Source organism: Somniosus microcephalus, chromosome 1 (genome assembly GCF_052327205.1).
Source record: "Somniosus microcephalus isolate GS21.2 chromosome 1, FLI_Smic_1.0, whole genome shotgun sequence".
In the NCBI taxonomy this organism is placed as follows: domain Eukaryota; kingdom Metazoa; phylum Chordata; class Chondrichthyes; order Squaliformes; family Somniosidae; genus Somniosus; species Somniosus microcephalus.
The window spans coordinates 70,088,271-70,101,447 of record NC_140987.1 but is presented as its reverse complement, the minus strand read 5'-3'; positions in this window follow the sequence as shown (position 1 = coordinate 70,101,447).

The window sequence follows — 13,177 nt, the reverse complement described above, 5'->3', positions numbered from 1 at the left end:
CTTGTGGAACTAACCATGATGCAGCGTCTGATGGCCGATGTCTCAGCTTCCACAGCAGCACAAGCAGCTGCCACCCAACGTCTGAGTGCTGCAGAGGAAACTCAGACTGCTGCCATCATGGCACTGGATACCAGTGTTAAAAGGAGCTTCCAGGGTGTCACAGCAGTCCAGCAATCTGTCCTCCAGCTGATTACCAGGACTCCTGCAGTGCCGCCCCAGGGGAGTGTCAGAGGCTCCATGGAGCACGAACCTGGTGTCCTCTCTCAGGATGACAGCATTCGTGATCCCACAGCTGCCACTCAGCCAGTGCCCTTGCTGTTGTTTGGCAGCCAGCCAGCTTAGACTGCTGCCTCTGGTGCCGAGATGGTGCAGGCTGAAGCCGGGCATTCCATGTCTAGAGCTGCTTGAGGTTGTCCTCCAAGGCCATCTGCAGTCTCATCCATTGAAAGTCAGCAGCCATTCACCAGCCATGCTGCAGCCACTGGGGTAGCACTTCGTAGGAGCACTAGGACAGGCAAAGGCACACAGAAGATAGGCACTGAGGGAATGCACAAGGGCGATTAGTTAAATTCTGTATGCAATATGGCATGATTTAATTTATACATTTCTTTTGGAATGTGTATTTTGTGTTTGCTTTTATTTTTATTGTGGCCACGTGGATGAAGTGATGGTCAGTGTCAGAGGGAAGGTAGGGAATGTGGGACTGTTGGTGAATGAGGAATTGGGTAGAGGTTACAGGTATCAGACTTGAATTAGTTCTTCATGTAAAACCTGGGCAGAAAGGGGCTGTCTCGGTTGCAACCTGCCTTCCTCTTCCTCCTCTTCCTCCGCCTCCTCCTCCTTGTGCTCTTGCTCCTCAGTTGCTCACCGTATAGCTAATGGCAAGGGCTGTCACCTCATGATGGCGAGGTTGTGCAGCATGCAGCAGATCACCACGAATCTTGAGACCCACTCAGCCGAGTACTGCAGGGCTCCTCCAGAGTGGTCCAGGCAGCAGAATCGTTGCTTCAGCACGTCAATGGTCTGCTCTATCACATTTCTTGTGGCAGCGTGGCTCTTATTGTATGCATGCTGCGCACGTGTGCATGGGTTGTGAACCGGAGTCATGAGCCAGCGGATAACCCTTGACACCCAGTAACCACCCTTTGGTTTGCTGTGGTGGCTGAAATACAGCTGGAACAGTGTTCTGCCACAGAATGAATGCATTGTGATAGCTGACAGGATACCGGGCATTGATCTGCATGATGTGCTGCCTATGGTCACACACCAGCTGCAGGTTGATGGAGTGGAATCTTGTTTGGTTCAGGTACATGGCAGAGTTGACATGCGGCACATGCAAAACAATGGGTGTGCAGTCAATGGCACACTGCACCATGGGGAAGCCTGCAATCTTTGCAAACCATTGGTACTCATTCTGCCTGCTGCTGTCTGAAATGAAATGAAGTTATCTCTCTTTGAATAGAGAGCCTCCCTTATGCAGCAGTACACTGCAAACTGCAAGGTCAGCAAAAAGTACTTCAGCACCTGCCACACCACACCCTGTAGACTTTTGAACCTTGAAACAACTATGGAAAGTACCAAAAACTGTGCAGAATTGTAACAACTGGCAGAAGAAATCAACCAGCAACTAATCTGTAAGTAGTTGATGATCCCTATAAATAGCACAGTTGAGGGGTCCTGTATGCTGCTTAACAAGTGTTCAGCTGTGCAAGGTTAAGAGAGGGCATCAGCTGGAGTGTAGAGCTCCAAAATGGCAGTGCTGGCATCAAATCAGCATTGTACACTGATTGATGTCATGATCTGCCTGCTCTGCAGTCTTACGGCGGACGTTAAGTGCATGCACGCTAACTCCTTTACAAAGATGGCGTCCGGCACGCTTCATGTCGGACCACGGACACCATTTTGGAACCCTAAGGGGGATCATAGCGCCCAAAAAACAGGTGCTACCGAGCACAATTTTGCCCCTCTATGTCTTAACTGTTTTGTCCATCTACTTGGTATCAGGTAATGGTGGGTCATTGTACCTTGGTATAAAAAAGAAACATAAATAAATGCATCTATATTTATATATAAAAGGATAGTGGTGTCTGTCTGTCTGTCTGTCCGGGCATCACTCAAAAGTTATAGAGCGTACCTACACATATGTTATATCAAAAGAAAGGTTATGATTAGGAGGGTGTCCTAGGTGTATTTTCTTTTTGGTCAGACAAAAATTGTTCGGACAGTAGACAAAAAATGTTCAAAATTCCGCTCATTAGCGGTTGGCCAATCATACGGGAAAAATCCACTCATTAGCATTGAGTGACGTGAAGGTTGACCAATCCTATGGGGGGAGCGCGCTACGTCACGGGAGGCGTTTCATGGCGTGTGTGGGCGGGGCCTAATCCTTCAAACTGAAAAGCAAGCGGCGGCCATTGTTGTTTGTGATGGAGCAACTCTGCCTCTGTCTGACCATGGGCCCCAGTCCCACCCTCACCCTCCTCCTTCTCTCCGCTTTCTCCCCTCTCTCCTGTCACCCCCGACTCTCCGCTCGCAAGTTGTTTGCATCCACGGTGGATGAACTGCCTGCAGGCCTCAGGCCTCGAAGCCTCGGCCTCTCCTCGCCAGCCACGCCCGAGCTAGGCACTGCCCGTCCCGCTGGGCCTGATTCCAAATCACCGGCCTGCCATCGCCGCCATCTTGGTAAAGGCTGGCCTCCTCCTTCTCTCCGCTTTCTCCCCTCTCTCCTGTCACCCAGGCCTCACCGCTCTGCAGGATGTCACTGCCGAGCTCTTCGGATCGGAGGGAGTGGGAGCTCAGCTCGGGTGACTCGGGCTGGGCCTCAGGCGCTACGCTGCCTGTTGCGTCTGTCAATAGTAAGACACAAGACTGCAGGAGAACGGTACAACAGGTGTTTCCTCAACGTGGCTCACTCTGGAACTGACTGTACAGATTACTACTCAGTGCTATATACAGGTGTGGTCACTGCCGGTACTACAGTATACATGAGCTGTAAAAAGTAGTTCCCCCCTTAAAGGTATATACATTACAATTCCTCCCCTTTTAGATTAACAATACCATAACACTCATTTAACAATTAAATATCAAACTAATTACAATTAACACTTTTAACATACAACGTTAGCTGAAAATAGTCCATTTATATATTCAGTCTTGGGGAGGCTTCCTGATCCTTTCTGGATAGCGCCTTTCCCGAGTGTCTCACTCTTGGTGCGGAGGCGATTCTGGCACCCTGTCGTCGGTTGGGTCATCAGCTTCCGATGCTACTGTTTCTGGGGTAGATGCGACCTGTACGTCGGGTTCCTCACCAGGTACGTATGGGCGAGGCATGGGGTTGACTTGTTCCTGTGACTCTAGGATCTGGTCAGCATGGCATCTCACAATGTTCTCCCCAACATCCACTGTGTACATTAGTGGGCCCTGCCGTGTGCATATCGTTCCTGGCTGCCATTTTTCTGTTCGGTAGTCACGGGCCAAGACTGGTTGCCTTACATTGAAGCTCCTTGTTGGCTTCTCATGGATGTGCTGGAATTGCTTACTCTCAACATCTCTTCGTATGTTTGGTCTGAGCAAATCCAGGCGAGATCTTAACCTTCGGTTAAAGAACATCATGGCCGGGGCCTGGTTGGTGACTGCATGTGTCGCATTCCGGTAGGCGAACAGGAAATTGTCCACCTTATGCTGCAGCGGAATGTTGTCATTGTACATAGTCTTTATTGCCTTCTTAAAGGTTTGTACGAACCTCTCAGCCAATCCATTTGTGGCTGGATGATACGGGGCGGATGTGTAATGCCTTACCCCATTCTTCTGCATAAACCTCCGGAACTCTTCGGTCACAAACTGTGGTCCGTTATCGGAGCAAATCTGTTCTGGCAAGCCGTTCCTGGCAAAAATGGTCCATAGGACTGCAATAGTTTTCTCCGTGGTGGTGGAGGACATTTTGATGACCTCAGGCCATTTCAAGTGCGCATCCACGGCTATTAAAAACATTGAGTCCATGAATGGACCAGCAAAATTAATATGCACCCGTTGCCATGGAGATGAGGGCCACTCCCATGGGTGTGGAAGGGCATGTGGTGGTGTATTTTGGACCTTCTGGCATCCTGAGCAGCTCTTGGTCAGGTCCTCGATTTGTTTATCGATTCCCGGCCACCACACATAAGCCCTGGCAAGGCTTTTCATTTTTACCCCTCCCAGATGACCCTCATGAAGCTCATTGAGCACTCTATCCCTTAACTTGGGTGGAACTACCACTTGGGATCCACACATCAAGGTCCCCCGGCACACTGGCAGCCGTTCTCTTCTTGTCGAGAATGCTGGCAACAGTGAGTCGCCATGTGCTGGCCATCCCTTCACCGTCAAATCATATACCCGAAACAGTGTCGGATCATTTCGGGTCTCCTTTTCTATATGAGCGTTAGTTACCGGTAGGTATTCAACTATAGTCGAATGAAATATTTCGACAGGATCCACTGCTGGTGCTTCCTCTGCAGTAGGCAGTGGCAGGCATGATAGCCCATCAGCATTTCCATGCTGTTTCGTGCCCTTATATTCAATCTCATAGTGGTGCGCCCCTAGAAAGAGTGACCATCTTTGTAGTCATTGCGCAGTCATCACCGGAACGCCCTTCTTCGGATTAAAAATGGAGACAAGAGGCTGGTGATCAGTCAGCAAGGTGAATTTCTGCCCGTGCAGAAAATGATTGAACTTTTTCAATCCCCACACTAGGCTGAGGGCCTCCCTGTCAATCTGGGCGTAGTTACGCTCGGCTGAGGTTAGTGATCGTGACGCAAAGGCTATTGGCCTCTCTGAGCCGTCCGAGAATTTGTGCGACAGCACTGCTCCAATGCCATAGGGTGATGCATCACACGCCAACTGAATTGGTAGTGCTGGGTTGCAATGGGCCAATACCTCTTTCGATGTGATTAGTGTATTGCTCTTCTGGAAAGCTCGTTTACATTCGTCACTCCACTTCCATGGCACTCCAGTTTGCAGTAGGGTGTTCAGTGAGTGTTGTATTGTAGACAAATTTGGCAAGAACTTATGGTAGTAGTTTACCAGCCCGAGAAACGACCTCAGTTGTGACATGTTTTCCGGTGCTGGAGCCTTGACTACTGCCTCAATCTTTTCTGGGGACTTATGTAACCCCTCTTTATCGATAACGTGGCCACAATACGAGATCTGTTTTTTAAAAAACTCGCATTTGGGGCGGTTAGCTCGGAGCCCATATTCCTTCAATCTAGTGAGCACCTGCTCCAGGTTGGCGAGGTGATCACTGTCATTTTCGCCCGTGACCAGGATGTCGTCCAAATAACACTGGGTCCCTGGGATCCCTTGCAGGACTTGTTCCATTGCCCTTTGCCAAATAGCCGGAGCTGATGCTACCCCGAATACCAGCCGGTTGTATTGGTAGAGACCTTTATGGGTGTTGATTGTGAGGTATTTTTTTTATGCTTCTTCTACCTCCATTTGCAGATACGCCTGGGCCAGATCAATCTTAGTGAAGCGTTTCCCTCCAGATAGCGAGGCGAAAATATCTTCAATCCGCGGAAGTGGATATTGCACGGTGTGAAAGACTGGGTTCACTGTTACCTTAAAGTCCCCACAGATGCGAACCTTCCTTGGTTCCCCAGGCGTGCTGCTCAACGACTTTTTCATCACAGGGACGATGGGTGTAGCCCACTCGCTCCAGTCTACCTTGGACAGTACTCCTGAACGTACCAAACTCTCCAGCTCTGCTTCGACAGCTGGGCGGATCGCATAAGATACCGGTCTGGCCTTACAAAATTTTGGGCTTGCGTTTTCTTCGATTTTAATTGTTGCTGTCATGCCTTTTAGTGTTCCGAGTCCTTGCTGGAACACTTCTTGCGCGTCGGTTAGGATCTTTGACAGTCGCCCAGGTGTGACATCATCATCCTTTTTGGCAGCCACAGTCAGTGCTTGTATAGAATGCCAATCCAGCTGTGTTTTCCGGATCCATTCACGTCCCAGTAATGGTGGTCCTCCATCTTGCAATACATGCAGGTCTAGTTTTGGTGTTTCCTTACCGTTATATATAACGGTCACCCTTATTTTTCCTTTGGGGTAGACTTTTTGCCCCGTGTACGTCTTCAAAATAATTTTTGTGTCTCTCAAGGTTATGTGTGAGAATAGCCGCTCGTAGTCCCGTCGGTTTATGACTGTTAGGACTGATCCTGTGTCCAATTCCATTTTTACCTGTACTCCTGCTATCTTGAGAGTGACCCAAATGGTTCGGTGATCCTCCGTTTTGATCACATTATGTAGTTTCAGACAACTCAGCTCCCTGTTTTTGGAGTCAGTATCACTCTTTTGTTTTTCTGAACTATTCTCCGTCACCTTATGTACCTTCTTGTACTTTTCTTTTGGAGATTTCTTGTTGCTGGTTTTCTTTCCCGACCTGCAGACTCGTGCTATGTGTCCTACTTTTCCACACTGTCTGCAAACTTTGTCTTTGAACCAGCAATCATTGTGGTCGTGTGTTGTTCTGCCGCAGCGATAGCACTTCTCTGTTCTGTATGACATTTCGTTTGTACCATATTCTTGCAGTCTCTGTTGTATCTCTGCAGCGCCCCGTGCTGCTGCTTCATATGATACCTGTGGTGATTATTCTTGTTTTATAAGAAACATTGTAATTGGTTGCCTGTTTTCCTGCCTTGAGATATATGCTGTAAACTTATTGGTTAGTTGATTCCATGTGACCTGTGGTGGCCATCTTAAATTCAGTTTTCTACAGCTTGGTTGAGACTGGGTGCTCAACATGTACTTGCTGGTTTTTTAAGGTTAATAAAGCCTAGCTTTTGAAAGGCAATCTACTCTTTATCTCAATTTATTAACCTTTTGCTATAATGGAACGATATCTTCGACCGGAACGATTTAATGCTGACCCTAATTTTGCAGGAGTGGATGATCAATGGAAACATTGGTATCGTACTTTTAAAAACTTTTTGGGTGTGTTGGATCAGCAATCTCTAAATAAGTTGGACATACTAATCAACTACATTGCTCCGGATGTGTATAAGTATATTTTGGACTGTGAAACGTATGAATTGACTGTTGCTACTTTGGAATTTTTTTTTGTTAAACCCAAAAATGAGGTATTTGCACGTCACCTTTTATCTGCCCGTAGGCAGCAGGCGGGAGAATCTTTGGATGCTTATTTACAAGCACTCCGGCGCCTTGGTGCTAACTGTAATTATAAGGCCGTGTCTGCAGAAGAACATAGGGAAGAGTCGGTACGGGATGCATTTATTAATGGATTACTGTCTAGATCAATTCGTCAGCGGTTATTAGAAAATAAGATCTTGGATCTTAAGAGTGCTTTTGAGCAAGCCTCTACATTGGATTTGGCTCAGAGAAGTTCGGATTCTTATGCTCTTTTTGATCGGCCTGCGACCGTGGTTTCGGCAGTTCCGGATGAAAGGGAGTTACATGGATTTAATAGGAGTGGTTTACCAGATTCCGAAACAGTTTCTACTTCGGCAGCTGTTGCCTCTAGGATTCAGAAGTGTTATTTTTGCGGGAACGCCCGGCACCCCCGTCTGAAGTGCCCTGCCCGGGAGGCTGTGTGTAGTAAATGCGGCAAGGGAGGTCATTACACACGTGTTTGCAAATCGGTTGCCTCCTCTGCGACCATTCAGCATTTAGATAGGGCGTTTATTGCATCAGTTTCTGCCGCCTTTTCTCATGGCCTAAACAAAGCTATAGTTATGGCCCAAGTTAATGGGTTAGAAGTGAAGGCCCTTATAGATACGGGCAGTACTGAGAGCTTTATAAGTCTTCAGTTTGTGAGGGAGAAGCGTTTGAAAATTTCGCCTGTTTCCTATCAAGTGTGTATGGCTCAGATGACTCTCACTTCACAAGTAGCTGGTTGTTGCCTTGTGAAATTAATTCTCCTAGGTAATACGTATACTGATATACGCCTATCCATTCTGCCTAATCTCTGTGCGGACGTTTTGATTGGTCATGATGTGCTTCAATTACATGAGTCCCTCAGTCTTTCTTTCGGAGGAACCAAGCCCCCTTTGTCTATTTGTGGATTAACTTCTTTATTCATTTCTCCATTATCACTTTTTTCCAATTTGATGCCGGACTGTAAGCCAATTGCTATCAAGTCAAGAAGGTATAGCAGTCAGGATAAAGAATTTATTAATTCTGAAGTTCAACGTCTTTTATCGGAAGGAATCATTGAACCTAGTTTCTCGCCCTGGCGGGCACAGGTACGGGTAGACTATCCTTTATCCGAAAACCTCGGGACCAGCCGTGTTTCGGTTTTCGGAAAATTTCGGATTTCGGAAGGTGAGCGAAAACACTTCGGTTTTCAGAGTAATTCGGTTTTCGGGAGTGCGGATAAAGGATACACTATCCCTTATCCGAAAGGGTGAGGGTCGGCGGGGGGTTTGGGTCGGCGGGGGGTTCGGGGGTGGGGGTCGGCGGGGGGGTCGGGGGTGGGGGTCGGCGGGGGGTCGTGGTCGGGGGGTTCGGGGGTGGGGGTCGGCAAGGGTGGGGGTCGGCGGGGGGTCGGCGGGGGTCGGGGCCGTGCGCACGACTTACGCTGAGCGAAAACACTTCGGTTTTCAGATTAATTCGGTTTTCGGGAGTGCGGATAAAGGATACACTATCCCTTCTCCGAAAGGGTGGGGGTCAGCGGACCTTATGAATACCTGAGTGGGATAAATAAATAGAGCAGCAAATATCAAAGAGAGCAGCAAATATCTAAGAGAGCAGCAAATATCTAAGAGAGCAGCAAATATCAAAGAGAGCAGCAAATATCAGAGAGCAGCAACAATCAAACAGAGCAGCATAACACCTGCGTGGGTCAAGCATCGGCAGCGTCGGGTCATGTTTTGCACCACTTTCGGCTTTCAGAGGTTTTCTGTTTTCGGATGTGCGGATAAAGGCTGGTACACTATATCTTATCCGAAAGGGGGCGGGGGTCGGGGTCGGGGTCGGCGGGGGGGTCGGGGGTGGGGGTCGGCGGGGGGTCGGGGGTGGGGGTCGGCGGGGGGTCGGGGGTGGGAGTCGGCGGGGGTCGGGGTCGTGCGCACGACCTACGCTGAACGATTTTGGTTTTCAGAAGTGCGGAAAAATGCTACACTATCCCTTATCCGGCTAGGCCTGCAATCTCCTACCCAGGAGGGAACTCAGTGACACTCTGCCCTGCTCAGCGTAAGTCGTGCGCCACTCTGGTCATGTCGTGCGCACGACTTACGCTGACCGAAAAAACCTTCGGTTTTTAGAGGGTTTCGGTTTTCGGAAGTTCGGATAAAGGGTAGTCTACCTATAGTTGTCACCACTAATGAGAGACATAAGAAGTGAATGGTGATAGACTACTCTCAAACTATTAACAGGTATACTCAATTAGATGCGTACCCCCTGCCTAAGATTGATGAGCTTATCAATAAAGTATCACAATATAAGGTTTTTAGCACTATTGACCTAAAGAGTGCTTATCATCAGATTCCTATCACTAAGAGGGACAAACCATATACGGCCTTTGAAGCTGACGGAAAGCTGTACCAGTTTTGCCGAGTACCATTCGGTGTTACTAACGGTGTCGCCTGTTTTCAACGGGCAATGGATGCTTTTATAAGTGATAACTCTCTCTCTGACACCTTCTCATATTTAGATGACATCATGGTGTGTGGCAAATCAAGGGTGGAGCTCGATTTTAATCTCGAAAGATTCCTTCAAGTTGCGGAAAAAGTTGGCTTAACTTTCAATAAAGAGAAGTGTATCTTTTCAACCACCGAGGTAAATTTACTGGGGTATATTATCTCGGGAAACAAGATTAAACCAGATCCAGAACGGCTGCGACCACTGATTGATTTACCTTGCCCTACTAATTCTAAGGCCTTGCAACGAGTTGTTGGACTGTTTTCTTATTATTCTAATTGGATTGCAAACTTCTCACAGAAGATCCGGCCCCTTATTCGGGTTACGACATATCCTCTATCATGGGAGGCCAGGATGTGTTTTGATAATCTTAAAAAGGATATCCTTGGAGCAGTTGTGCTATTGATGAGCAGGTTCCCTTTGTGATTGAGACGGATGCTTCCGATTTTGCAATTGGGGCTACCCTGAACCAAAATGGAAGACCTGTGGCCTTTTTCTCACGTACTCTGAGCAATAGTGAGCAGAGACATTCATCAATAGAAAAAGAGGCGTACGCAATAGTAGAAGCACTGCGTAAATGGAGACATTATTTATCTGGGCGACATTTTACGTTAGTAACTGACCAAAAATCTGTGTCCTTCATGTTTGATGTCAAACATTTTGGAAAGATTAAGAATGATAAAATAATGAGGTGGAGGATCGAGTTGGCATGCTACCATTTCGGTACAGTCTATCGTCCGGGGAAGGATAATGTTGCCGCTGATGCGCTGTCGAGGGCTTATTGTTCTGTGCTTCACGGAGATACGCTTATTAATCTTTATAATGCTTTGTGCCATCCTGGTGTTACGAGGATGATACACTTCGTACGCAGTAAGAATTTGCCCTTTTCAGTTGAAGACGTCAAGTGGATGACTTCGTCATGCTCTGTCTGCGCCCGGTGTAAACCAAATTTCTTTAAGCCTCAACGAGCTCATCTTATAAAGGCTACTTCTCCATTTGAACGCCTGAGCGTTGATTTTAAGGGGCCTCTTCCTTCAACGACTCAGAATCGATATATATTTACTGTTGTGGATGTGTTTTCAAGGTTCCCTTTTGCTTTTCCTTGTGCAGATGTATCAGCTGCTACAGTTATTAAATGTCTGACTCAACTTTTTGTCATCTTTGGGATGCCTGCGTATATCCATTCGGATCAGGGAAGTTCTTTTATGTCTTCCCAGTTGAAGGAATACCTCCAGAGTCGGGGAATTTCTACTAGCAGAACTACCCCGTATAATCCCCAGGGTAATGGACAGTGCGAACGATACAATGGGGTGATCTGGAAGGCAGTTATGTTGGCTTTGACATCCCGGAACCTTAAGAATACACAGTGGGAAATGGTACTGCCTGATGCCCTGCATTCCATTAGATCATTGCTTTCAACGGCTACTAATGTGACCCCCCATGAAAGGCTCTTCAACTATCCGCGGAGATCCACTACGGGATATTCGGTACCTTCATGGCTTACTATGCAGGGACCTGTGCTGCTCCGACGCCATGTTAGACTGTCAAAGTATGATCCTTTAGTGGAGGAGGTGGAGCTATTGGAGGCAAATTCCCAATATGCTCACATTCGATTCCAAGATGGGAAAGAAAGTACGGTTTCAGTTAAAGACTTAGCTCCTTGTGGTGGCCAGCCCTCTCCTGAGGACATTAACAATAGCCATAATTCAGATAATGTTGATGTCGTCACAGATACTACGAACATTTCCAATCCTATTGCAGACACTTACAATTCTCTTAGTCTGCCCCCGATGGATGTTCATGACCCTCCCAGTCTATCTTCTAATGGGACTTCCAATCCGGAAACCATTGATAATCGGGATATTGATAGCCTCCCTGCAGAAGATATTTCTGTGTCTCCTGGTGTGGGAGGGCAAGGAACTCCACCAAGGCTAAGAAGGTCGACACGAACAAGATATCCGGTCGACCGATTAAAAATGGACTTTTAAAATAATTAATGATTTAATAGTAAAATTTTAAAATTGCTGAAGGCATTATATATGTATTGCTCTAGTCATAAATAACTAATTGTAAACTGTAAAGGCTACCTAGGTTGAAGTATATTTTAAAAGGAGGGGTGAATGTGGTGATTATTCTTGTTTTATAAGAAGCATTGTAATTGGTTGCCTGTTTTCCTGCCTTGAGATATATGCTGTAAACTTATTGGTTAGTTGATTCCATGTGACCTGTGGTGGCCATCTTAAATTCAGTTTTCTACAGCTTGGTTGAGACTGGGTGCTCAACATGTACTTGCTGGTTTTTTAAGGTTAATAAAGCCTAGCTTTTGAAAGGCAATCTACTCTTTATTTCAATACCGCAATGCTGAAAGCCTTGTCCAGCGTAAGGTCCTTTTCAGATAAAAGCCGTTTCTGGGTTCCTTCACTTTGAAGCCCACACACAAACTTGTCCCTTAAGGTATCTGCCAGTCCTGTTCCAAACTGGCAGTGTTTCAATAGTTTGTGCAGTTCTGTTAAATATTCAGCATTGCTTTCATCCTTATGCTGGTTCCGTTTGTGAAACTTGAATCTTTCTGCTATCAGCAGCGGTGTGGGGTTTAAATGTTCCTGTAGTATCGTCACTATGTCTCCAAAACTCTTTTCCACTGGCTTCGCTGGGGTTACTAGATTTCATAATAAGCCATACGTCTTTGCACCCATTAAATTTAACAATACCGGCGCTTTCTTGTCATCTGACACCTCATTTGCCTTGCAGTATACCTCTATTCGTTCGACATATGTAGTCCAATCTTCAACTTCATTGTCAAATGCGGTGATACTGCCACTCTTCGGCATTTTGGGTGTGGCTTAAAATGGCGTATCCCGCGCTTTCCTTCCTGCCCCGCTGCTGCCAACGCCACTCTCAGCGGTCCTCGTGGCAATGGCGGCGCCCTGTAGGTTTCGCGCACTTCCCCTGCGCTGCTGCCAACGCCGCTCTCGGTGGTCCTCGTGGCAATGGCGGCGCCTTGCGGGTTTCTGCGCGTCTCTCTCCGACGCTGCTCGGCCCCTGAACACCGGCTGCGCCCTGTGCGCTCTGCCCTCTCTCTCTCTCTCCCATTGATGCTGCTTGGCCCTTTGCTGTGCCGCTCGGCCGGGCTCTAGCCCGCCGCTGTCCGGGAAGGGTCTGCGCACTACCTGTTGCCAGCCCGTTTCGCTGGACCACCGCGACTGGAAAGTCAAGCCCGGCTCTCAACAGCCTCCCCCGCAATTCTCGAGTCTCTGCTGGATGACTGGGCGGTTGCCCGTGGTCGACGCCCGTGTCTCTGGCCTTGACCTCCAATCTACTGGTCTCCAGGAACGAATCCCTGGGAGGTGATGCAGAGTTGCAGGTAGGATTGAATTTGCCTCGTCGCCAATGTTGTATCTGTCAGTAGTAAGACACAAGACTGCAGGAGAACGGTACAACAGGTGTTTACTCAACGTGGCTCACTCTGGAACTGACTGTACAGATTACTACTCAGTGCTATATACAGGTGTGGTCACTGCCGGTACTGCAGTATACATGAGCT